The sequence below is a fragment of the Phascolarctos cinereus genome, unplaced genomic scaffold (genome assembly GCF_003287225.1).
Source record: "Phascolarctos cinereus isolate Bilbo 61053 unplaced genomic scaffold, phaCin_HiC Scaffold_4;HRSCAF=312, whole genome shotgun sequence".
Taxonomy (NCBI): domain Eukaryota; kingdom Metazoa; phylum Chordata; class Mammalia; order Diprotodontia; family Phascolarctidae; genus Phascolarctos; species Phascolarctos cinereus.
Window position 1 is genome coordinate 520,550,697 of NW_027555847.1, and position 26,977 is coordinate 520,577,673.

The 26,977-nt window shown below is 36.1% G+C and overlaps 1 long non-coding RNA gene across 2 annotated transcripts in view; it reads left to right on the forward strand.

Moving 5' to 3' along the window:
- The window catches only part of LOC110207813 (uncharacterized), a 127,768-nt gene that overhangs the window by 50,787 nt on the left and 50,004 nt on the right, over positions 1–26,977 (forward strand). For both annotated transcript variants that reach the window (XR_013485724.1, XR_013485725.1), the window contains exons 2-3: positions 18,506–18,706; positions 22,253–22,303. This is a non-coding gene — a long non-coding RNA (uncharacterized LOC110207813). The remainder of the gene's footprint in view (positions 1–18,505; positions 18,707–22,252; positions 22,304–26,977) is intronic.

The window sequence follows — 26,977 nt, forward strand, 5'->3', positions numbered from 1 at the left end:
CTGGAATGGTTTGCCATTTCCTTCTCCAGTTCATTTTACAGAGGAAGAAAATGAGGCAAACTGGGTTAAATGCCTTGCACAGGGTCACACCGCTAAGTTTCTGACTCCAGATTTGAACTTAGAAGATGACTCTTCCTGACTCCAGGTCTGGCAACCTATTTACTGTACCATTGAGCTGCTCCTCATTTCCATATCAGACACATCGGAAAAAAAAAAGACAGGAAAATTACACTGAAGAAATTATGTAATTGGAGTTCATCAGCTCTCTCTGGAGGTGTATGTCATTTTTTTCATCATTATGAATCATTTGGAATTTTCTTGGATCATTGTATTGATCAGAGTAGCTAAGTCTTCCACAGTTGATCATCATTACAATATTGTTGTTACTTTGTACAGTGATATGCTGATACTGTTCACTTCACTTTGCTTCAGGTCATATATGTCTTCCCACAACAGACAATTTTAAGAAGAGGAAATATACATTGTTAATTATACCTTGACAAAATGTTCAATCTTGCTAATAATCAGACACGCAATTTAAAAGTACTTTGAGGTACTAGACCACACTTACCAAATTGAAAAACAAAATTAAATCATTAAGATTCAATTCTGGCAAGGTCATAGAGAAATAAGTAGATTTTTCCTTGCTATGGACATTACAAATTTGTAGAATTTTGTGGGATTGCAAAAATGCCAATTGACATTTTTATAGAGCTTTAACATTTACAAAACACTTTATATATGTGATGGTATTTGAGTATTATAATAACTCTTTGAGATAAAAATTATTGTCTCTGATTTACAGATGACAAAACTGAGATTTTGCCAGTAAGGGCTAGGAGCAAATGTGCACCCAAGTTTCCTGATTCCAAGTCTAGAACTCTCACCTTGTTCCATGCTACCATTTCAATCTTTTATTATGCAATAATCATAGTTAACATGTATGTAGTGCTCACTATGTGCCAGGCATTGTGCAAAGCACTTTACAATTTTTTAACTCTTTTGAGCCTCACAACAACCCTGGGAAATAGTTTGTCATTATTATTCCTATTTTAGAAATGAAGTGTCTGCGGTTGGATTTGAGCTCAGGTCTTCCTGACTCTAGATTTAATCTACTATACCACATATCTGTCTGCACTGAAAGTTATACCAAAAATATCATACTCTTTGGCCCCATGATTCTCTTGTTGGAAATATGCACTGAAAGTATTATGAAAACAAAAATATTAAAAACCTCTTTAAAAATTTCATAGCTGCATTATACATAATTGCAAAAAGCTGGAAGCAACCTAAAATCTCCAACAATTCAAGATTAGTTAAAAAAATTATAGTAAATTAATGTAATGGAATACAATTAAGGCTCAGAAGCATGAGAAACACAAATCTAGAATGATCTTTATGAAATAATGCCAAATAAAAAAAACAGATTCAGAAGTAAAAACTACTTAGTACCATAGAGGAAGAAACACAAATGAAAACAAAATGAGCAAAGAGTATAAAGGGATGGTTGAAAACTTATTTTGATATTTTATAGTCTGAAGTTATTTAGATATAAACAGTTATTAACCAAGTTTACTGAAATGTTCAATATTAAATTGTTCATGAAACATTTAATGTTTTTTCAAAACTTGCTACCAAGATTAGCTGGATGAGAAGTGGCATAGGAAAAAATGAATTGACTCAGAACAAATGAAATAATATTTGTAAAGTGCTTAGTATGGTACTTATCATATAGTGTGTGCTGTATAAATGTCCATAAACGTCTCACCTTTCTCCTTCCCCTTAAGAGCAGCCAAGTGCCTCAAGTTTCTCCTTTCCTGAATGAACTACTCCCAAGAAAGTGACAATAGCTAGATGGAAGAAGCTTTTCTTGGCAGGGTCAAAGAAAGGTGAACTATTTCTATTTGGAGCTTTTAAAAAGTGATACATTTCTTTGAAAATGTCTAAAGTTATGTTAATGTGTTTAAAACTTAGAAAAAATGACAACAGAGCATTTTCTTTGCCTAAAGAATTGGGAAATTGAGTTGCAATTCATCTATTGGAAGTAAATCAGGTTTCTAAGATTTAGGAAGATGTCCTTGATCCTACTCTTTCTTGCAAGTATGAAAAAACTTAAACATGTTCTTAAGGTCATGAAATGACACTTTGGACAATCTTATATCACCTATAGGAGCAAGGGTTGCTTATCTCTGCCCAAAAGGACTATATTAGTGAGATCTATGTGAGGGGTACTACACTGGGGGCATAGTTATGTAACTTAGGAGCCATGTTTATAATCGTTATTAATCTAAATGGATATTTTTTAGGACGTGGCAAATGCGGAACTTTGTTTTGAATTAGGTGTATAATGGATTTGTTTTTCTGATATTCTCAATGGGAGGGAGAGGTTGGAGTGGAAGTATGAGAAAGTAGATTTTATTTTATTTTTTGGTGAGGCAGTTGGCGTTAAGTGACTTGCCCAGAGTCACACAGCTAGTAAGCAGCAAGTGTCTGAGGTCACATTTGAACTCAGGTCCTCCTGACTCCAAAGCCAGAGCTCTATTCACTGCGCCACTTAGCTGCCCCAAGAAGCTTGATTTTAGCTAATCAAAACAAAATATAAAAAAGAAAGAAAATGTTCAAAGCAAAAGAAAAAAAGAAAAGAAAAAGAAATCTTGGGAACCCTGACCAAAATAATGACCAACCACAGTCCTTGAAGGCTCATGATGAAACATGCTACCCACTACCTGACAGAAAGGTGACAGAGAACAGAATGAGACACAATTATTTTTAGACATAGCCAATGGGAAATTTTGTTTTGCCTGACTGTACATGCTTCTAACAGGAATTTAGTTTTTTCTTGCTTTCTCAATTTTTGCAGGGGAGGGAGACACGTTTTTTCTTTTCTTTTCTTTTCTTTTCTTTTCTTTTCTTTTCTTTTCTTTTCTTTTCTTTTCTTTTCTTTTCTTTTCTTTTCTTTTCTTTTCCTTTCTTTTCTTTTCTTTTCTTTTCCTTTCTTTTCTTTTCTTTTCCTTTCTTTTCTTTTCTTTTCTTTCCTTTTCTTTTCTTTTCTACACATGGCTAATGAGAAATGAGTTTCAAGTCAGTCACCCTCTTTACCCTTTCCTCCTTGTTTGTATGGATATCAACTTGTGTGCCCTCATTATGTTAGATAAATTTTCCTAACCTTCCCTTTCCTTCAACTCTCTTCCCTGTCAATTATTCTTCTTCCCTCTTTCCATTATCTTTCCTGAGAACTTCTAGAAATAACAGAACCACTCCCAGGCCTTGTTTAATTGGATACTCTTCTTGAACCCTGTTGTTAATAGGGATCAAAGAGGACACATTTATTATTTCCCATATTTGAATCTAAGTAGTTTATCTTTGTTTGGTCCCTTATAACTGTTAATTCATGTTTTATGTTTCGCTTTACTTCTATTTTTGTACTTTGAAGTTTCTCTGCAGCTTTTATCTCTGCATCAGGAATGTTTGAAAGTCCTATATTTCATTAAAGATTGAATAGATAAATGAAGCAGAAACAGTGAATCTTTGGGTCACATGTGAATCCACTAAAGCTATGTAGTCACAGTATTTTTCAGTGGAACTTGATGGAGATTTTCACCTATGTGTTTATTGCTTTTTAACAATTTCCCCCGACATAGGAATGTCATATTTATTCAATTTTGTTTGCTACGTTCTGCCACTGTGGCTTTTTAGAGGAAATGAAGGTAAAAATAATGAGATGCACTCAGGCTTATCCATTCAGAACTTGTTTATATATGCATGGAAATGCTGAAGGCATACTTCTCAATTAATGAGAAAAGCAGAAATATTTGACAACTCTTTTGGTTTATGATATTGCAAAACAAATTGGAATTTATACAGACTAATAAAGAAAAAAGATTCTGTAATATAGTTTAGGAGACTATTAAGAAGTCTGAAATCTAAATGGAAAGTGTTGCAATCTCTGATAAGAATATATAACTTATTATGAAGGATGAATCAAATGAACAACTAAGGGAGAAGGAAGGCAGTCAATTCAACAGGTATTTTTAAATACTTGATATGTTTTCAGTACTATGCAAGGAACTGGGTGTGGGTGTGTGTGCAAAGGTTACACAGCGTTCTAAAGGACAGCTCCTCATTCTAACAAATGTCTTCTTTATACTTATATATGCATATTTTCTTCCCAACTCCCTGAAATAATGTAAGTCTCATGTCCAATTTTTTTTTTATCTGTGTAGCCCATGTAAGCTCTGAGAATCCTCATCCCAGCTCCTACTCTCACAAATGTGTTGGGTCTGCAGAGCTTGGTTCCTTCTCACCCTCAGTTAAAGTTAAAGAGTGCCTGGGAAAAAAGAAAACCTATCTAAATTTAATAAATTAATTAGATAGCATAAGCATCATTTTTAGCCCTGCCCCCAACCCCTCTCACTAGGCAAAAAACAAAATAAACTGGGAGGACCCTTAAAATACCATTAAAAACCCTTTGCGGAGTAGGACAAGAACCTATCCACCTCTGGGGGGAATGCTGGCTTTATGAAAGGGGAGAGTCACATCATCATCATTCCTTGAAAAAAGTTAAGTTACATGCATTTTTTTCCTTGCTATGGACATTACATAATGAGGTAACAATCATTGTAAAGGAACACCAAAAAAGTAGAAGACAGAAGGGCCCTCCCAAGTAAGTTTACACTCCAGTTAGAGAGGAGTGTTAAAATAAAAACACCTGTGAACTGCTAAATCGGAAGAAACCCCAGGTCTAAAAGGAGGACCTGGAATGAACCAGAGTCCAATCACAGTTTACAATTTATTGCCTGAGAAGAAGAAGCTTGCAAGCTGGAGCAGTGAGACAGTACTCTTGTCTGCTCAAAGGGGATTGAGAAACGTTAAGTATTTATACATATTTGAGATATTTAGGAAGTCAAAGTTAAGGGAGAAACACAATAAATTGGGAAGTCAGGCAGGAAGTGGGAGTCTAGGGAGAAGATATCTGTAAATACAATAAATCAGAAAGTAGGATATTTGCTATTCTTTAAATAAGTCAGAAACCAAAATGTCTGCTTCCCTTTAGTTAAGTCAGAAACCAAGATGTTTGCTTTTCTTTCTGAACTAGTCAAGACTGGTTTCAGCAGTTGCAGGCATTTCTGAGTTCAGCTAAAGTTTACTTGGGAAAAGATCACTTGACTTGGTATATCAAGCAGCCCTGGGCATCAGAAGTCTCTTGGTTGTCTAGGTGTGCCACTCCATTGTCTGGTTCCCTTGTGAAAAAGGTACTCTAGCATATTTAAATGGTCAATATAAGCATTACAGAGCCCACATTCACATTCTCTCCTTTTGGTTAAAGGAAGAGCTAGACCTGAAGACCAGCAAGAGTTATCTATATTTTTTGGGCTCAAGAGTGGTTGGTATTCTAAAGAGGGAAATGACAGGACAAAAAAGTCCAATGGCTCTAAGGCAATTAAGAAGTCAGTGACACTATATCACGGAGTGGGGGGAGGGATGAGAGGGAGGGAGGGAGAGGGAGGAGGAGAAGAAGAAGAAGGAGGTGGAGGAAGAGGAAGAAGAGGAGGAGAAGCAGCAGCAGCAAGGGGAGATATACATATAAAAAATAAAATGAAACAAAAGACTAAAGTAATACAATAATGATCAAATAACAATGCAACTTGGTATCCCCCTCCCAATGTTCAGTTAATGAGTACAATTCATCTTGAGTTCCAGGTGTCCTACGCATTTGTGTGGTCCCTGGAAACATCTTTTCTTGGAGTAGGAAAATACCGTGTGCTGAGAGGCACCACTTCAGTGGATTTCCTATATGGTTCCAAGTTACTTGTAAAGACTCCTTAGACATTTCCACTAAAATGTTTTATAAAACAGATCTCAATACAAGATTTCAATACTAATCACTGTTCTACTTTTTTAACAAGTAGTTCATGTGGTGAAAACAAACGCATACCTTATAGTTCTGATCTTATTAACAACAGAGCTGTAAGGGAAGCATCAAATTAGGAGCCCATAGTTCACCTGAAACTTTAGGGAATTTAGGTTATAAATACCCCATGCCCTTTACATCTTTATTTAAACTCTGTACCTGACATAAACATTGTTAACAAAAAACACTAAAAGGTACATTGATATATATAAGACATTCAAACACAAACTAAATATTTTAAAATACCACATAAACCCTTTGAAATTACATATATATATATATATATATATTCATTTGATCTTATTGTTTTCTCAAAAGTTTTAATTGATTTTTAACTAATTTTTACTTTAACTGTTATTTATTTTAGAACCTCAAATTTAAATACCACTTAATTTAATTTAATCCTAATGCAATTCAATTATTCAATCCCCCTACCCCTCCTTCAGAAGAGTAGAGAGAGCTAAGGATCTAATCCTCACATAAAAGCACAGGTTACAGAACACTTTTTATAAGAAGATGACCTATGATACACAAATGAATATAATGTAAAAGTTATCAAGTTAACTTCAATTATTGCAAAAGACTTGGGATGATACTTAAGTAATCAATTTCAAAACCATGCATATGAAATAAATTGTTTATATTAAAACACGTTTGTATCACAGGCTATGCTGTACAAACAGATGTTATTTCCACATTAAATAATCTTCAACAAAATTGACTTTTCCCTTGATATAACACAAAATGTTCCATAAGTTGTTCTCTTCTAAGAAAACTGATTGCACTAAAACTCTTTTCTTCAAAACAAAACTGAAAATGTTTCTGATTTAGTTTTTTTTTTGTAAAAGTCTGATATTATATTTGACGTTCCACACCTACTTAGCTTACTGCACACTCTGCAAAGAAGCACTGGTAGGTGTCTTCTCATCTCATCTTTATGGTCGAGTTTTGTCATGAAAATTTTGTAGCTTTCAATTTTGATTGTTATTCTTTGCATTTATATTGTTAGAAACATTGTGTATGTCATTTTCCTGGGTCTACTATTTCACTGTGTAAGTTCATGATTTTTCATGCTTATCTGTAGTCATTCATCATTCCCTCTAGCACATTATTCTTCATGTATAATAGCTTCTTTAGTCATTTTCCAGTCAGTGGGTATCCACTTTGTTTCTAGTTCTCCACAGCCACAAAAAGTGGCTATATAAATATTTTGATGTGGAAGGGTATATGAAGTACTTCTGACATCCATCACCTGCATTAGGAGTCAGTAGTATGTGTCATCCATCATTAATCCTCTGGAATCACACTTGTCCCTTGTAATGAACACAGTTCTTGAATCTTTCAAAGTTATTTTCCTTTACAATGTTGCTACTGTATAAATTGTTGGAGGCTTTCTGGGTACCTGGTGGATGCCCACTCCAAGTTCAGCCTCCGCACCATTCCACACTATGCCAAACCCAGGGTTCACAGCCTCCTCAATGAGCCATTCTGGAAGTAGGTGATTTAGTTTTAATAATTAATAGATTAATAGCTTGGTCTCATAAACTGTTGCATCAATACCTAATTATTCTGACATCATTAAAAATATTTAAGGACCTTATTTTATACAGAAATATATATCTAGTAATAGGTACACGTCTAAGCCAAATACTCTTTATTTAGTTGTTTACAATATAGAGAGGGCTATAATTCTAGGCTGAATAGCTCAGATCTCATACACATATATTTTATTATAGTAGGTCAGATATGTTCCAGCTTTAGTCTATGGGATAATGAATAAACGTGTTTTTATCTTTGTTTCACCAACTTCTTTTCCCTTTGTATTATTCAGAAAGGATGAGCTATTTCAAGGATTTAATTTTACACATGACTATGTAAGCATTAGCAGGCAGTTGACAAGCTTGAGTATTAATTTATCTAGTTGTTTGGGATATGGAATAGCTATACATTTAGATGGAAAACAGTATTTTACATATTTGCATTGTGCTCACATCTTCTACTGACCATTATGGTGACTATAGAAATTTACTATAAAAGGAACAACTAGGGAAATGATTATAGCAGTATCAACCTTAGTTCTGACTTCAGGTAAGAGTCACAGTTGACAATCAATAGCCAGACTCAGGAATAACCAGGTGGAAAACATTCCTGTTGAAAAGGAAACAATGCATTGGGAAAAATTGAGTCAAATGCCAAGATCATCCTCTCAGATTTCTCACAGATACAGACCCCCACCCTGTGACAGTTTAGGATATATTCCCTCTGACTAGCTTGTGGTATTTCTCTTAAATGGTGGATTACTGACAATGATCCATTAGAGAACTATACCTGAATTCAAAACTCAGAACAATATCAGTTACAGTCCTATGAGCTTTTACTTCAAATAGAAAGTTTCACTAATCACAACTTAGGACTAGATACAGTTATTTTTCCTTTCATGGAGTTGCAGTAAGCAATAAAAGTTTACGAGGACTCAAATATACATGAGATATCATTTAATATTCTTCACTTGTTTTTCTTTACTTCTCAAGTTTGAACTCATCCTAGTATAAAGATCAATCATTAGAAATCACTTCTATATTATACAGAAACTTGTAAATTCTCATTAAGTCAATTTCATTGTTTAGGAACTCCATAACCCAAACAAGTTCTTTCCCAGGGCTGATGACCTTGCCCACATAGATGATTTCCAAGAACCTGGCAAGTTTACAAAATAAGGGGAATCAACAGGAACCACAGAGAAGGGGCTGAGCGTGTTTTCCTTGCCCAAAGTGGACTGCTCTGAATGGACAAAACCAATCTGGATAAGGCTTTCACCTCATAATCTTCTTTTCACACACAGTAATCAATTGTCAATTTTAGGTTTTAACGTTATGACAATAACTTCAAATAATTTAGTTAATAATGTCATGATTTTCATAAGTAACAATCAAATAATTTTAGGTGAAAGTCCTTAAATTACAATGTTTCAGAACATTACAACATATGATCAGTGGGGCTGATAAAATAACCTAACAGTTTTGGAACATTTTTATAACACATTTTACTTCAATTAAACCCAAAAAGAATCAAAGAGCAAACTTTTTCAATCTGAGACTTCCTTTATTAATCATATCCTAAATAATCTTTGCTTCATTGAATTTTTCCTCCTCTGCCTCATTCCTGTCCCCCTCATGTGAACAGGCAGAAAGGGAGGGAGGAGAGAAAGAGATAGAGATAGAGATAGAGAAAGGGAGAGAAACAGAGAAAGAGAAACTTTCTCTGTTCTTTCTCCAAAAGGCAATTGCCATTTCAAGGTTTCTCTAAACAGTGCTGAAAGTTCTCATCTTTGCCTAGGCTATAAATACACATCTGACTGAAATTCCAAATATTTAACCTTTCTGTTGGCATTATCAAGACATTTCCTAAGATTATTTATTTAAAAGTCCCCCAGGTTGGCCAATAATATTGGGAGTCATCTTTGGTTACTTCCTTCCAATTACATAAATACCAGCAAGTTTTAGGGCCATTAAAGAATAATGTGTAGCCTACAGCCATCCCCTTAGGGAGAATACTGTCTTCAGATGTCCAATTGCCCTAAGACCAGGACTTCATGGTACCTGTTTCCCCAACCAAGTTAGAATCTGGAAGGACTCTGAATGGCTCAATTTGAGTCCACTTTGACTAGGTTATAAAGTACCACACCTGAGAACTCTTCCAAACCAGCATCCTTCCTCCCCTTAGCCAATTCTGAAATAAAAGAGCACTAAACCAGAGTCTCAACAGAGAGACTAAACTAGAATCTCAAGAAAGAAACTAAACCAGAGTCTTAAGGGACACTAGACCAGAGAGATCTTTTAGTTGATGGACACTTCGTAAAAAGGGTCTCTGGAGAAGCCCAACAGAGTGTTAGAGAAGAAAGGCAAATAAGGACTCAACCAAAGGTGGGAGTCTGGGTATCGGGGCAGGGACAGTTACTTACCAACCAACAGATAGAGGTGGACCAGTCATCCAAAGTCAATACCAGACGCCCTTGTCCAAATGTGGATTGCGGGTAAAGGTCCTCAGCCTGTCCCATTTCTGACACCAGAATTGTTAAAATAAAAACTCCTGTGAACCGCTAAAACAAAAGAAACCACAGGTCCAAAATGGGGACCTTGGATGAACCAGAATCACAGTTTAGGAAGATTATACTTGCATTTATTGCCTGAGAAGAAGCTTGAAAGCTGGAGCAGTGAGACAATGTTCTCATCTGTTCAAAGGGGAGTGGGAAAGGGTGAGGTATTTATACATATTTGAGGTTTTTAGGCCTTTCTGAGGTATTTATGGCTAAGTCAAAATTAATGGAGAAACACAATAAATTGGGAAATCAGTTGGGAAGTTGAGGTCTAGGGAGAAGATACAATAAACAGAAAGCAAGATGTTTGCTTTTCTCTCTGAACTGATCAAGACTGGTTTCAGCAGTTCTGAGTTCAGCTAAAGTTTACTTCACAAAGGATCACTTGACTTGGTATGTCAAGCAGCTCTGGGCATCAGAAGTCCTCTTGATGGTCTAGTTGTTGTTCTACTCCACTGTCTGGTTCCCCTGTGAAAAGGGGAAGCTCTAGCATATTTAGTTGGTTAGTACAAGCATTACAGAACCCATGTTCACACCAGACTAACAAAAATATAGTAAATTGATCAAAACAAACTACATATGTACATACATACACAAACATAAATCAATTTGTATATATGTATAGTAGTATAGTATATATGTATAATAGTACAGTGAGGTGAGAAATACTTATAATTTAATGATATAGATTGAGTTTCCCATTGACAGGCTCTTATGGTACCTGTCTCTCAGGATTGTTGTGAAGATCAAATGATACAATGAAGTGTTTAGCACAGATCCTAGAGCATAGTAGCTGCTTAATAAATTCTCATTTTCCTATTTCCTACCTTTGGCTATCTCTACAACAGACTTCAGAACAGATCCTGAGAACACTTGATCAGGGTGGCTGAAAAGGTGCTTCCAAGCAGGTCTATTTATATGATTCCATTTCCTTTCTGGAAATAAGACTTAACTAAATACAACTCACAACTGCACTTACTGAAAGTTCAAAGTTTCAGACTGGCTAAAGAAAATTATAAGCAACTAGGAGCAAGAAATTGTTAAAAAAAAAACAACAACCAAGTGATATATTATAAAATAACAGAATGTTATAATTAGAAGGGACATTAGAATAACCACTTCATTTTATAAGTAAGCGAAATTAAAGCTCAGAGGGGTTATGTTTCTTGCTTAAAGTCACACAGCTACTATGTCATGGAGTCAAGACTTGGACTTGTTTCTGACTCCAAGTCAATGTTGTTTACACTTGGTGATTAAATTAATTAATGTAGGTGCCTAAGTTTTAAATATAATTTTTATTATTAAAATATTACTATTTTATTATTAAAATATTATTTTAAAATATTTTTAATACTATTTTAAATATTTTATTCTTAATATTTTAAAAATATTATTCCATTCCAAGCAAAATTGTAACTAAGATGGTATGACCAAAGTTTTCTCCTACACTAAAATTGAAAGGGTACTGATAATACATATATTTCTTCAGCGCTAGAAACAGCAGATCTTAGTTCTTAGTTAGAAAGTATACTTAAAATAGAAAGCCACTGGATAGCGTGTTGTATCTCTGCCCTCCGTAGCTCTACTTCAGGTGAGCTCCTTCCTGGCCCAGTCTGGTCTTCACTGAAAGTATCCTTGAGGTGTCCCAAGGTTTCTATATCCTCTCCATAGAGTGGTATCACTGAGTACCTTTGCCAACTACCTTTCCCACTATATTTACCTTTAAATTGATTAAATTAAATTTGATTTGAAGTCACATTTCATGCTTCTTGTTCCAGGTGTACTTTTGCGAAGCTTACCTAGGGCAGCAAAATATCTAATTATGCTTCTGGTTACAAGATCTTTCCTAACCAAAGAACTACTCTACAAGTGACACCTAGTATGATAGGCTTAATTCTAAATTCTGGGTGATTTTATTTGACAGAGACTATAATCTACAGCAAACTAAAGCATTTAATTCCAGATTAACTTCAACTTGGTAATTGTCTATCCTCTGTAAAGAAACAGCAATAACCTATGTAAAATAATTGTAGTTGAAAATGTTTATAGCCAAGTTCACCACAAGGCAGTTAATACCAAGTCTAATATTGTGAATATGGACAAAGTAGCTACTGAATTTGTGGGTTTCTAGGGAGATGCTGTCAAGGGTTCTTTCATGTTTTTTTTTAACCTAATGGTTAAATGAAGAAATAGAGCTACAGCTAAGCAAAATTACACTTTTAGTAATCATGCCAAGGGGACTCTGATATAATACTTGCAGTATAACTGTTAGCTTAATTCTCTTGACATAACCCATGCCCCTTACTAGCTGTTTCACCATGGGCAATTTATTTCACCTTTCTGAGACTAAACTTCTTCATCTGAGTTCTATAATCCTCAGGAATGTGCACATTTTCTTGACATTACGGTCTTTTGGTTTTAGAGGTCATAAAATACAAATGTGGAATGTTGCATATATTGCCAGTCAGAATTGTTCTGACAATTCATTTTGTTTGTTTTTATTAGGTAGGAGAATTTTGTTGGGGGAAGGGATGACTGTGGAGTAAAAAACAAAAAGCATCAATAAATTATTTTAAAATATCTTTAAAGTCCTGCAAACTACTTAAGAATTATTTTCATAACTTCAACATGAAGCATAGGACTATACTCATAGTCTTTAATAATTTTTTTTTAAGTGGAGGGAGAGGAAGAGGAGGAAGGAAGAAAGGCAAAGGGAGCCAGAAATGTGTGTAGCACTTATTCTAAAATCAAGGATAAGTCTTTATAGTATTTAAAAAGTAACCTTGACAATTCTACTTTTTAAAGGGATTTCTAGTCTCATTTAAAAAATTGATGTCTTTTTTTTTTACATCAGACATTTCCAAATTTCCTCACAACTCTCCCCCCCCACTCCCACACCTTGAATTACCTTTTGTGACAAAAAAAAAATTTGTGACAAATAAGCAGACCTTTTTGTCTTTGTCCTTTTGATGATATATGACTCATTGTTTTTACAAATATTTTTATCTGAAGAAATACAAATACAGATAGGTCTGGTTTTTAAAGTGAAAACTCAGATTTACATCAACAAAAGGACAAAGTAGGAATAACTAGGTGAACTGAAGTACCAATTTAAAAGCACAATTAAGCTATAAGCAGTACAATACTAGAGCTTAATTCTCCAGAACTTGGACAGGGCAGGTATAGAGCTATGACAATGTAAGTTAAATTATCTTCTGATGAAAGTAAAAGATGGAGAAAGCAACTCTTCAGACACATTTAGGGTAGGGCTAGGGAACAGTAAGGGCAACTAGGTGACACAGTAAATGAAGTGCTGGGTCTGGAGTCAGGAAGATTCATCATGAGTTCAAATCTGGCCTGAGACACTTACTAGTTGTGTGACCCTGGGCAAATCACTTAACTCTGTTTGCCTCAGTTCCTCATCTGTAAAATGAGCTGGAGAAGGAAATGGCAAACCACTCCAGTATCTTTGCCAAGAAAACCCACAGGGAGTTGGCCACAACTGAAAAATGATGGAACAACAACAACAAGGAAGAATAATTCCTGTGAGTATTGTGAGAAGGAAAAGAGAGGAATATCCACAATTTCTGGTTATGAAATTGCATGTGTCTAGCAGTAAGCAGATTTTTAGCTATGTTTCATACTGCATATTTATCCCCCACAGCAAATAGCCAGACATCCAGGAGCCGATAATAATATTATGAAACCAAGTTTCCTCTATGCTATTCCTGATCTCAGAAAGTCATGACAAAGAAAGGACTAGGGAACAATATAGGGTATATAATGTGCTAAATGTCAAGTGACCCAGTCAGTTATGACATCCATGTATATATATATCAAGACGTACATATAGACACACGTACACATGCATCTGGACTTGTAACTCACGTGTACACACATGCCTATGCTCATGGCACACCTCCACATACATGTCTAGAAATATACCCAGATGTACATGCACATCTAGATCTGTGGTATGTACGTACATGTATGTCTAGATGTACATCTGGCCTCACGTGAATATTCATGGTATTGTGTACTTGTACATTCAGATGTATATCTCGACTCATGATACATGTGTACACAGACACCTAGATGTATTGCCGGATATGTCTATGCATTCAAATATCTACTGACAGTGGCCCTCTGATCACGTGTGCCAATTCTTCAAAACCTGAGGATGTAGTCCATCAAGGTCGGGTGATTTGACTTAAATAAGAGCAGCTAAGTGTTCTCCTCTCTTGCTGCCTTCCTTTTCTTGAGTGTCAAAACCCCATTAGTCATTTTTCTTCAGTCATTGCCATTATATATTTATTCTGTATAAAAACAGAAATGCAATGAGACTTAACTCTGGATTTTCTCTGTTGTCAATTAATATCCCATCTACCTCAAGAGAAGTTCCTATCCATTCTTTGATCCTCCTTTTTTCTCCCAATATAATAAAAAGTTTCTTTTCTTGCGTTTAACTTACTTTACCAAGCCCAGTTCAGTCCAAGCTTTAGCATTCTTGAAACTATTTTATAGGGCCATACCACACTCTTATATTCATCTTCTATTACCTTGTGTACGTTTCTTTTTAAAATTTAAGTTGGTTGGTGAATTCACATTGCATCCGTATTGTTCCCTCTAGAAAATTCACTTTCCCCCCCCTTCATTGGAATTGTTTCCCTTTGTGATTTCAGAAATTCATTCTTGAGCATCTCATATCCCGCCTGGGCTGCCCCACCCCCACCCTAAGCATTTTACTCCATGAGATCTTACCTACTAAACTCTAAACCCATTGAAATCTATTTTCACAAAATCTAGGGTACACATCAATTTCTACCCAGTTTTTTTCTTCCTCCTCTATTATAAGCTAGGATGGAATGGCCACTGCACCTAAGGTTCCTATCATTTCCTTTCCAGATCCTCTCTGATAATGAGAATCAAATGCAAAACAGAATTTCCGCTTGTTGGTCCCTCCACTTTTTTTTTTTGGAGATTAAAAAAATTTTTTTTTTGAAATTTTAGGCAACTGGGGTTAAGTGACTTGCCCAGGGTCACATAGCTAGTAAGTGTCAGGTGTTTGGTCTGAGGCCACATTTGAACTCAGGTTCTCCTGACTTCAGGGCTGATGCAGTATCCACTGCACCACCTAGCTGCCCCTGGTCCTTCTACTTTTGAAGAGTTAAATTATTACTAAGGTGAGTCAAGAAGTCACACTGCTTTTGGCAGAGAGCTCCAGAATACATCTGGATAACTGAAATCCTTCATCACTACTGTATTGTGTCTCTGTACCTGCTTATGATCTGGTTCTCTAATTCCCTATCTGCTTCTTTCTCAGTGATTTGTAGCATACTCTAATGACTAAATAACTTTTATTTCTCTCTCCTTCAACTTTAACTCAAATATTTTCCATCATGTATTCTCCCCCAGCAGGTTTCTGGATTCCCTCACCTAAGTAAGTGTGTCTTAATAGACAATGCTATCCCAAGCTCCCTTTTACTTATTTTGTTTATTTTGAAATAGGTATACCCATGAAGAGCCATCATCCATTCCTGGGTTTTATCTCACTAGGGCCTCCAATACCTTTTATTTGTTGCTTAAACTCCGGATATGTATGTATATACACTTGAGGCTCTGAGTTTAATACTGAGTATTGTCTGGGGTTTTGTGTTCTTTAAATTTTGGCTTATTTCCTCTGTTATTCATCTTAGAGGCTACTGTATATGGTATCTAACTTTGGGGATAGAGGCAAGTAGTCTTTTCTCGCCTTCAGCCTTTTTTAGTTTAAATCACTTTTAATTATACTTGCAAGATGCCTGGTAAATACAATGTTATTAAACTTTGTTGGGTCTATTCCATCTCCAACCAGGAATCTATAAATTCTATATTGTAAGCAGTGATCCAGAAATTCCAATATTCTTCTCAGACACTACTTCCTCAGCCAGCTGTTTACTTCCTAAATTAATTTTTCTCTTCTGTATCCCTTGCCTTCGATGGGCATCAACAAGGAAAACAGAGCATGTGCCCCTATAGGCTTCAGTTTCTTGTTTAAGACTTCACAATCATTAGCGATAACTTTTAGTTTCTTTATAATAATGTAATTTGTGCCCACATAATTCACAAAAAGTAGGCACTCATCATACTTTTTATAAATCGTAGAAAGTTCTTTTTTATGTCTTAGATATATACCACAAGAAGACCACAGACCTCTCCATTATTGTTATTAGGTCATGAATTAGCTGTCTCAATACCCTTTAGCAGAGAACAATCTTTTACTACTACTCCTCTCTTTTTCTCTGCTTTTCATAGAGAATCTCTCACTTGATAAGTTTTTGTGGTTTTATTATAACATTATTGGAATGCTGGAATGATAAGCAATTTCTTCCTGCAGGGGTGGAAGGAGAGAGAGAGAGAGAGAGAGAGAGAGAGAGAGAGAGAGGAGAGAGAGAGAGAGAGAGAGAGAGAGAGCAGAGGAAGGCTTAGTAAAATATGCTGAAGAGAAAAAGACACCCTACTCATAAGCAAAGGAAAAAGGAATCACACATGACTAATTGACTTTAACTCAGATAGTAATGGAAAAAGGAAACTTGATCAATTAGGGCTAAAAGAAAGGCATTTCCTTTATCACTTGAAGAAGCTGTTTGTCTATAGGGTAGGTCTGTGGAAGTAATAAGGACCAATGAAGTTATGGCCTTAGAGTCTTAGAAAACTTGTAATACGTTCTGTTGAGGTTCCACTATAACCCTCCTATTATTCTGCTTGTAAAGAAATGACAGGAAAAATGTGCACATCCTGGAGAATTTCTGCAGAAGAGCCAAGCAATGGTCACTGACCAAGAGGCAGCATGATAGGAGTGAATGATAGAATGGAATCAACACTGACCTTTCCCCTCACTGAAATCCCACCCAGGGTAGTGGTGAGTAGTGGTGGTGGAAGGAAGAGGAGGAGGAGGAAGAAGAAGAGGAGGGGTAATTAATAATAACTATAATAATAATAATAATGATGATGATAATGATAACTCATATGTATGTAACTTTTTAAAGTTTGCAAAGCACTATAAATATAATCCCATTGGAGGGCAATAATTTGAGTCATGGTGACTATAAACATTTTGGGATGAGGGTAGAGTAGAGCCTGGAGAACCTGCTGGGAAAGAATTAAAAAAAAGAGAGTTACTTAACACTCTTATTAATAGCAATGGAAGTCTTTTCTGCTTTCTTTTCTGTGCAGATAAAACTTGCTCTTGGAACTGTTACAGTGCCATATGATGAGATTCTCAAGTATCAGCTCTGTGGAGGCAAATGAGTCAAATACTAAGCAAATTATCCAGAGAGAAGTGAAGTCCCTAATTTGACTCTGGCCTTTAATGTCAGAAAGGAGCTTCTACCAATTTTTTCAGTCAACAATTTGTTTAAATAAATAAGGTTGGAACTATGATAATTATACTCAGAATGTTCCTCTCATCATCATTTTTCATTCTATTCTAGTTTTCTTTAACTAGTCTGGCTACATATACAATTTGGAAATTCTAACCCATCAGTAACTGATCATTTCTTGTCCTTTAAGACAATAACAATAGGATTATAAATTAATAGCTGGAAGTTACTTTACAGAGTATCTAATAGCCTAACTTTCTTCCTTTCTTTCTTTTTTTTTTGGTTAGGCAATGGGGTTAAGTGACTTGCCCAGGGTCACACAGCTAGTAAGTGATATATGTCTGAGGCCAGATTTGAACTCAGGTCCTCCTGACTCCAGGGCCAGTGCTCTATCCACTGTGCCACCTAGCTGCCCCTAATAGCCTAAGTTTCTCATTTTACAAATGAGGATGCTGAAACACAAAGAGTGCATAGGAATAAATATTTAGATCTGTATGGAAAGGCCATCTAGTCTAATCCCTTCAGTTTTCAGATCAGAAGCATGAGACTCTGGAAGATTAAGTCAGTTGTTTGCGGTCACACAGGTAAGAAGTGACAAAAATAGTATTCAAACAGGTCTTCTGACTAAAAAAATTCCACAGTTTCCCTGTACTAGGGGACTTGAACTCATTACACTAGGATTTTTCTTAACATCTTGCATTCAACTCCAATCAAATGTAGTATGCTTATTTTCTCTATACTGTTCATACCAAAGATTCTTGCGCTTGATGGAAAAATAGAGACAAAAATAAGAAGTATTATATGAGGCAGCTAAGTCATGAAAAAGATAGATAGCACTGAGCCTAGAGTCCAGAAGATCTGAGGTCAAATCCAGTCTCAGTCACTTACTAGCTGTGTGATCCTGGGTAAGTTACTTAACCTCTGCCTGTCTCAGTTTTCTCATCTAAAAATGAGGATAATAGTAACATCTATCTCCCAAGGTTGTTGTGAAGGTAAAATGAGATATCTGTAAGGTGATTTGCAAACCCTAAAGCATTATTGGTATAAATGTAAGCTATTTTTTTTTCTTCTTCTCTGCTTTAATATCCATCACCTTGTCTACCTTGAGCTTTGATTTTCTTCTTGCCTTCAATACAGGAAAGAGAAGTGGCATAGCATAAAGGGTAAAAAAGTTCAACTTGGACTCAGGAAGACCTGGATTTGAATTCTGCCTCAGATACTGACTATACCTCTGGGCAAATCACTTATCCTCTCTGATCCTCAACTTCCTCATCTAGAAAATGAACATGATAATAGAACCTTCCTCACAGGGTTGTCATAAGGATTAAATAAGACAAGGTAATATATGTAAAACACTTTATGAATATTAAAGAATTATGTAAATATCAGTTATTATTACTATTCTTGGCAAATAGCATCAACTTCAGCTCATTCTAAGGATTAGTGCTCCTGACAATATTATAGAACTGCGCTGCTCTTTTGTATGTATCCTCAGTTATCTGTCTTCGTTTCATTTATATATGTATATATGTATACACAAACACACACACACATGCACACATATATATAAAATATCTAAATTCATCATTGATTAGCTTATGCATCCATACTGGTCTCAAGGCAGTTCACCCTTTTTAAAAGTCTAAATTAAACAAAAATAAACTAAATTTAAATTGATTACACACAAAACAGTAAATTCTAATTTTATTTAGTTATAAAATTCATATTAATTTTAAATAGCATGGAAAAGTGGATAGAGATGTGTTCTCCAAGTCAGGAAAGCCTGGATTCAAGTTCTATCTTGAGCATGTACAGGCTGTGTGACTCTGGGTAAGTTACTTACTTCTCGATGCTCCAGGCAGCTCTTTCAGATTGTAAATTGCAGAAATGATGATGGCCTGCATTAATAGAATTTCTGCAATTGGAGTTCTCCAGAACAATGAAATCATAGGGCTGACCAAATATATGCATATACACATGTGTGAATATATGCACACATACATATACATTTGTGAAAACACACGTATACATATAAATATGCACACACATTTTAACATATACTCACAGTAAAAATGCTGTTTTTTTAAATGTTTGTCTCCTTTTTTTCTTCTATGCATTTTTTTTTGCAATTTGTGTTTCTGTCATTGTTATACAGGTATCAGCTTAAATATTCTTATTTTCATAGTATTTTCTGCATTATGTAGCATTTATATTGCCATGTTCTTTGTATCTTCATATTTGTCAATTCTTATTATATCCTATCATTCCATTATTTTCACATACCATGATTTATTCGAACATTCTCCAATTATTGATTTTTCTTAGTTTTTGCAATATTTTTAGACGAATACACCTTTTTGCCTTTTTCAAGGCAAAAGGTTATATTTTTAAGACAATCTTAAGTAGTAAGATCACAGGCTCAAAAAATACGATCAAATCTATGACTATGGTAATTTGCCATTTTGCTTTTAAAAAAGCTGGGGTAACTGAATCATATGGACATTGTCACTCTCAAGATAGATGAAACTAGAAGACTGAAGGAAGTTGTAGCGAACTGGAAGGACAGCTCCCAGATTTTCCTTGGAGAGGTAAACAAAGAAATTGGCTTTATTATGTACCCAAAGGCCACATGAAGCATCATTTCATAGAACATTTGACTGAATTCAGTTGCAGTACTCATAAGTGTTCACAAAATAACCACTATGAAAATTAATGCAACTTATGTACCAAGAATAGTCGAGAAGGATGAAGAGTCAAGGAAATCCCATGACAAACTCAAAAAAGACCTTCAAAATGAAATCAATATACAACCTGATGCTCAATGAATTCAATGAAAAATTGAGAATGGGAGAATGTCAAAGAACATTTTGGAAAACATGCATGAAGAATAAGGAATGAGATGCCAAAGTCTTGCAGACTACACAGATGCCTCAGGCTTATATATTATGTATACTTTGTTGAAGAAAAGGATTGAAAAGTGCTGGGTATGGAAAATTCTGTATAATATCACCTCAAAATGAAATAGATTTATTTTAACATACAGGAAGTGACTCATTACTGCTTTGGGATTTATTCCTATATCTGTACAGTCAAACCCCCAAGTTATTAGAGTAAAGATGAATGTCTCACTTGTATAAAAATGATGATGATGATACCAATAACATTTCACATTTACCTGATATTGCAACATTACCTTCCATCTTTTAAAACTTGTTTGGTTTCATCATCTTATTCAACCACTACTTGAAAACTCTCTTTTTTCCTGTCTGCATCCTTCTTACCCAGACTGAGAAGATTAATCAAGAGGCATCATACATAATGAAGGGCAGCTAGGTGGTGCAGTGGATTGAGTGCCGGGCCTGAAGTCAGGAAGATAATCTTAAATTCAAATCTGGCCTTAGACACTTACTAGTTGACTCTGCAAGTCACTTAGCCCTCTTTGCCTCAGTTCCTCATTTGTAAAATGAACAGGAAATGGCAAACCACTCTAATATCTGCCAAGAAAACCCCAAATGGGGTCGTGAAGAGTTGGACACAATTGAAATGACAGAATAACAACAGTGTAGAGAAAAACATGCTAGACTCAGGGTTAGGGGACTGAGGTTTAAATCTTATCTAAAGCAGCTGCAGTGGCTAGAGCTCTGAGGCTGAAGTCAGGAAGTCTCATCTTCCTGAGGTCAAATCTAGCCTCACATACTTACTAGCTGGGACCCTGGGCAACTCACTTAACCCTGTATGCCTCAGTTTCTCATCTATAAAATGAGCTAGAGAAGGAAATGGCACACCACTCCAGTACCTTTGCAAAAGAAAAGCCCAAATGGGATCACAAAGAGTTGGACAGGACTGAAACAACTGAACAAAATCATAATAATGCAAAATTTTTTCCTTAAAAGACAATGCAAGATAAATAATAAGGTATCAAAATGAAAGAGTGAACACTTACATTGCCATTATTCTGAAATTATATCATCCCTCCCTTCAGTCCCAAGACAGTATAAGTTCCCCCTTCTTTTCTTAGGGGCGCAAATAAAGGAATAAGGTATGATGACGTACCCAGGGGATGAAGTCAGCTCTCTGCCAACCAGGGACAGTGTTGCCTTTTGACCATGAACAGACTGAATTTCAGAGTTCTTAATGGAAGAGGACCCAATATCTACAGAATGCTGCCACATCAACGTCTAGGAGTATAGTACAAACAGAGAGTGCAAATTATTAGTAGCAGAAACCAGAGAATGTTGAAACCTAGCCCTGGAATGATTGAAGGAAAACTCTTGATAGCTAAGGCAGAAGCTATGCTACTGAAGTCTAACACCAGAGGGAACAGAGAAAGCATGAGGATGATGTAACCTTGGTCAGGCTCTGGCTCTTGACATCTATTTTCTCCCCTGCAGTGCCAACTTCTCTCTCTTCTTCCTTACTGCCTTCCCTCTTAGTAGACCATCACTACCCTCTCACTAGGAATATGGCAAATACTCCCAAACAACCAGCCCACATTAAGATAGTTTCATCACCTGCTGTACCTTGTTCAGGCTTGTGGGACTGGATTCCTCTTCATCTGTATAATGTTAAGGTTTACAATGCCCTTTCCTCAAAATAACACTGTCTGACAAGTAATATAAGTGTTTTACTCCCTCCTTTATAGATGAGAAACTCAGGACAAGAAAAGGTTAAGTGATTTGCCCATAGTTGTAGCTAAGAAGTGTCAGACTTAAACCCAGGTCCTTAGGCTCTACTACCAGTATCTCTTTTATTCAAATAACAATGACTAATATTATAAAGCACCTTTGGATTGTTGAAGCACTCTATTTACATCATCCGAGTTGAGCCTTACAAGAAACTGTGAGGTAGGAACTAAAATTATTATTATTATCTTTATGTTTACAGATGAGGAAACTGAGGCCCAGACAGACTGACTTACCTGTGATCAAAGAACTAGTAAGTGTCAGAGGAAAGATTTGAATTTTTTTCCTGAATGTAAGTCCAATACTATCGAGTATGTTTCTCTACCTCTTAAAACCTGACTGTTTTAAATAATCCGTTAACTGATTTTTTTCTAGTGCATGCCTTTATACATTTTTTCCTTTCAGAAGAATCTTATTTTTGAGGTTCATAGTATATATGGACCATTATGGTGACTTCTGTAGACATATAGGTTATATATGAGGTATGTACTCCCCAGTACTGGAATAAACCCTCCTTTAGAATACTAATAGAATAGGAAGTTATTATTATTGTTGTTAACGGTTATTGTTACTTGTAAAGGCTCAAATAGTTTCCATCACCCGTGGTGTATTTTCTTTAGGACCTTGGGAAAGAGTTCCCATCACCAGGGCCAATGGGAAATTCCCAAGCCTGTGCTATTTGTTCTCACATTTGCTAATTACTTCTGACTTTTCCTTCTGACTCCTACTTTCAATCATGAAAATCTTTCAGTCTTGAAATATCAATGCATCACTGTTTGGTTCCTTAAGCTAACTCTAGTAACTTTAAAAACAACAAGAACAGCAGCAACAACAACAACAATTATCAGTCTCCATCTCCCTGTGCACACTCTCTGTAGTATTTCATGGGCAATTTAACTTGGCAAAGGAACTGAAGAAGGGGTTTTCTTCATCCCAGAGCCAGTATCTGGGCTATTCTTCAAGAATACTTTCTTGCCTATAGGAACTCTGCCAGAGCACTTTGTACAGACATTGAGTAAGAATTGTGAAACCCATTTTGTACTATCAATTGGCTTCTTGTAATCATCTATATCCTTCAGTGAGGATGATCCCTGTTAATCATTCCCACACCTACATCATAGTGCACAGTGCTTTGGGCAAAAGCATGTCTGAGGAGCTAGTCCCAACTGTGACTGTGTAAGGCAAGGGTAAAGAAGTGTTAGTGTGCATACAGTCCAAGTCCATGCTATTTCTCACCTTATTCCTTCTCTGTCACCGACTTTCACTTTCATCCATTCTTACCTTTGCTCTGAGTAGATCCTTCAGGTTTTGAAAGTTTGGAAGAATATAAATAACATTATGAGAAGAAAGTTACATCAACAACAGAATCTGACACCAAGGCATATGAGGATATCATTTTTCTGGTGTTAATAAAAAGAAAATATTGGGTAAATTTTTTTAGGAAGGAAATCAAGACAAGTTTAGGCTGTCTAAAAACAAGACCAGTCATTTGCATACACATACATGTATACACACAATATACATTTATGTATGTACATATAATGTGTATAATATACATATATATGTGTATGTGAATGCAGAAAATGGAAGTGGTAAAAAAATTTACTCCAAATATTGCAAAAATGATGCATAAAACTAAGAGAAAGATTGTAATATTTAGTAGTGCTTGGTAATATTTACTAAGTGCTTTTCTGTAAAAATGAGGTGGGAGAAGGCATAAAATGTTCCTTCTGGCCATTTCCATACCAAATTGAGGAGATGCATAAATACATTTTAGTGTTACAGATGAAATAATACTAGATTTCAATTCAATTCAACAAGTATTTATTTTACATCTACTATGTTTAAGGCACTGTGAAAGATACTATATGGGAGCTTCAAAGCGGAATAAGAATTGGTCCTTGCCCTCATGCAACATACAGTCTAGTATAGGGATAGCACATTCACACAAAGTACTATAAGGTAGAGTAGTCTATGAAAGTGTTAAGTAAGATAGAGACAGTTATACTTACCTACCTTAGTTTAAAGGAGGAAGAACCCACAGATGCCACAAGGCAGTCTTAGATTGATCAGGATTGTAAGTTTTATGGTATTCTGAGGAGGGTGAGACAATTTCTCCCATTTCTATAGGTTTAAGAATTACAAAGCATTTTTTTTCCCACAGCCACCCTAGGGCGTAGGTAGTACCCCTATCTTACAGATGAAGAAATGGAGATTAAAAGAAGTAAAGTGCCATCCATGGCCATATGGGTAGTAAATAGCAGAGCTGAGATTCAAACTCAAGCCTTCAGACTGCAAATATAGTGTTATATCTGTTTCACTACTTCAGAGGCCTATACCACAAAGAAATCAGAGACAATTCAGAAGGACTCATGAGGAAAAGTGCTATCTGCCTCCAGAAAAAGAACTGATGAACTCTAAGTGCAAACTGAAGTATATATAGTTGTTACTTTCTTTATTTTTCTTGCTTTTTTTCTTTTTTGCTGCATGGCTAATATGTTTTGCATGATTTCACAGGTATAATTGATATCATTTTGCTTGCCTTCTAAATGGGGGGGGTAACTGGAGGCAGAGAGAAGATTTGGAATTCAATTTTTTTTTAGAAAAGTGTAAAAAATGAAGTTTTTTTAAGTTTAAAAAATTTTAAGTGAATATCATTTAAAAGCAAGGGTTAAAAATAAGAGTTTTTAAAAGATATTGTTTAAGATTGATGGATTGAAATTGCTGCTGGCACCATCTCATGGAAAAAGACAGATTTTCCTCTAATATAATGGCCCCAGGGCATTGATAAGAAAAGACCCCCTTTGTCGCGCGACTAGTTCTCTCTTCTCTCTCCCTGAAGACTCAAGTCCAGCTTGATCTTCTATCTGGAACGCAAAGTGATGAGGCGGGAGGCAAGATGGAAGCAACTCCGTTTATTCAAGGCACAGCACAGCGTTTTTATGCCTTTGACTCATGGGAACATACCCCATGTAACAGCGGACAAAGCAACAAAGTTTACATATCTTTACCAATATGCAACACTGAGAACTTTTCTCATGCAAATACCAATCAAAGTATCCACAAGCACATCTCTTTGCAACATTATCCTGGCTGTGTCCTTCTCCCGGGCTGTACTTCTTGTTCCCGGAATGTCCCAATACTTGATACATGTTTGTGCTAGAGCCAGCTGTGCTTGAGCTAGCAACATTGTTTAACTGAGGACAATCAACAAAGCACAAGTGTCTGAGTACACTGTTACTAACGGAGTTAGGGACTTTCAGGTTGGACAGCCAAACCAGACAATGGAGCCCACAAGCCAACACCCGAGAGGAGCTCACAGCTCATCAGTGAAGCTTAGTGAACTGTCTGTGGCCCTCTACATCCTTACGGACCCCTAACACCCCTTTGCTATAATATGAGGATTTCAAGGAATAGGAATTGCTTGGAAAAAGGAAAATCAAATGGAAAAATAGGAGAGAGTTCCTGAAGTCTAGCTGTTGATTAAAAATGCAGATCTGACTACAGGAAGTGAACATGGTATCAGCTAAACAGCAAAAAGAATCTGAATTGGTAACAGCAACCTGGCCATGCAGTTGTTCAGTTGTGTTTGACTCTTTGTGACCCCATGTGGGGTTTTCTTGGTCAAGATACTGGAATGGTTTGCCCCTTCCTTCTCCAGCTCATTTTACTGAAGAACGGAGGCAAACAGTGTTGAGTGACTTGTCCAGGATCATGGCAGCTAGTAAGTGTCTGAGGCCAGATTTAAATTCAGATCTTCCTGACTCCAGGCCAATACTCTACTGTGTCACCTAGTAGTCCTATAAAAAGTTAATGTAGGTCCAATTCGAACCCATAGACAATTGAGCAAGTAAAAGAGACAATACAGGTGAGAGAAACAGACCATGAGGCTAAACATGGACATTCCTTTTACTGAAGTTCCCACATTTTCTCACATGACTGCTCACTCTATCCAAACTTCCTTATCAGTATTGGGACAGAAGAAAGTAACTAGTACTATTCCACTGCTCACTAAATCGAGTCTGAGTTCCCTCTCTGTTCATTGCCTACCTGCAATAAGTAGATTTCATAGTTAAATATTTGTTAGAAGTTTCTTGCTTGAGAATATAGGAATGGAGTAGGGGGTTGAAGGGGATGAATAGAATGAATAATCTTAGCCAGAGGGATTTCATAAAACACAAGTAATCATATATGCTAGTAGGTGCTATAAAATGCTTATTTCCCCTGCCATAAGGATCTCTTTTTAGTGACAACTTTTTAATTGCCAGCAGCTAGTTAAGAATAAGCCCCCATCTTCTTTGGTTCTTGTCTTTGGACATATCCAAGATGTTTTGAACTTTCGGAAAAACTGAGGCACCAAATTGTTTAATTAGCCATCAATAAGAGTATCCCAGGCTGTGGTCAGGTGATCATGACTCCAAAGCCTGGGCCTTACTTTAGGAAAATGAATGAGGGTGACAATGTTTTTTACAAATAGTATACTCAAGGAGCCTTTTTTTTTTAAATGTAGATGAGAAACATGTGAATTGGATAAGAGCTTATTTGATTATCTGAGCTGAGTTGCAGGAATATTTAAAAGAATAATACACCACTGGGATGGCCTCTAGCAAAATACAGCCCAAAGGGAAAAAAAGCATTGAATGAGGCTTTTTTTTTGGGTTCCTCATTTGGATCTGTCTCTTTTACTCCCATCAGTAGCCACTGGCTGTGGCTCAGAAGGATCTGTCTTTCTTGCTGATACTGTTTGTCTAGACTAATGGGGGGAAAAGGCATCTCTCACACACAGTCCCTGAAATATGTATTAGATACTATGAATATTTATGAGTCAGTCTTAAAGAACCAGAGTACCTTTGTACATAGGTTTTTTTTTTACAGCATTCCAAACCAGTCGTAAAGAAGAAAACACCAGAGCTAGACCTGAAAGGCA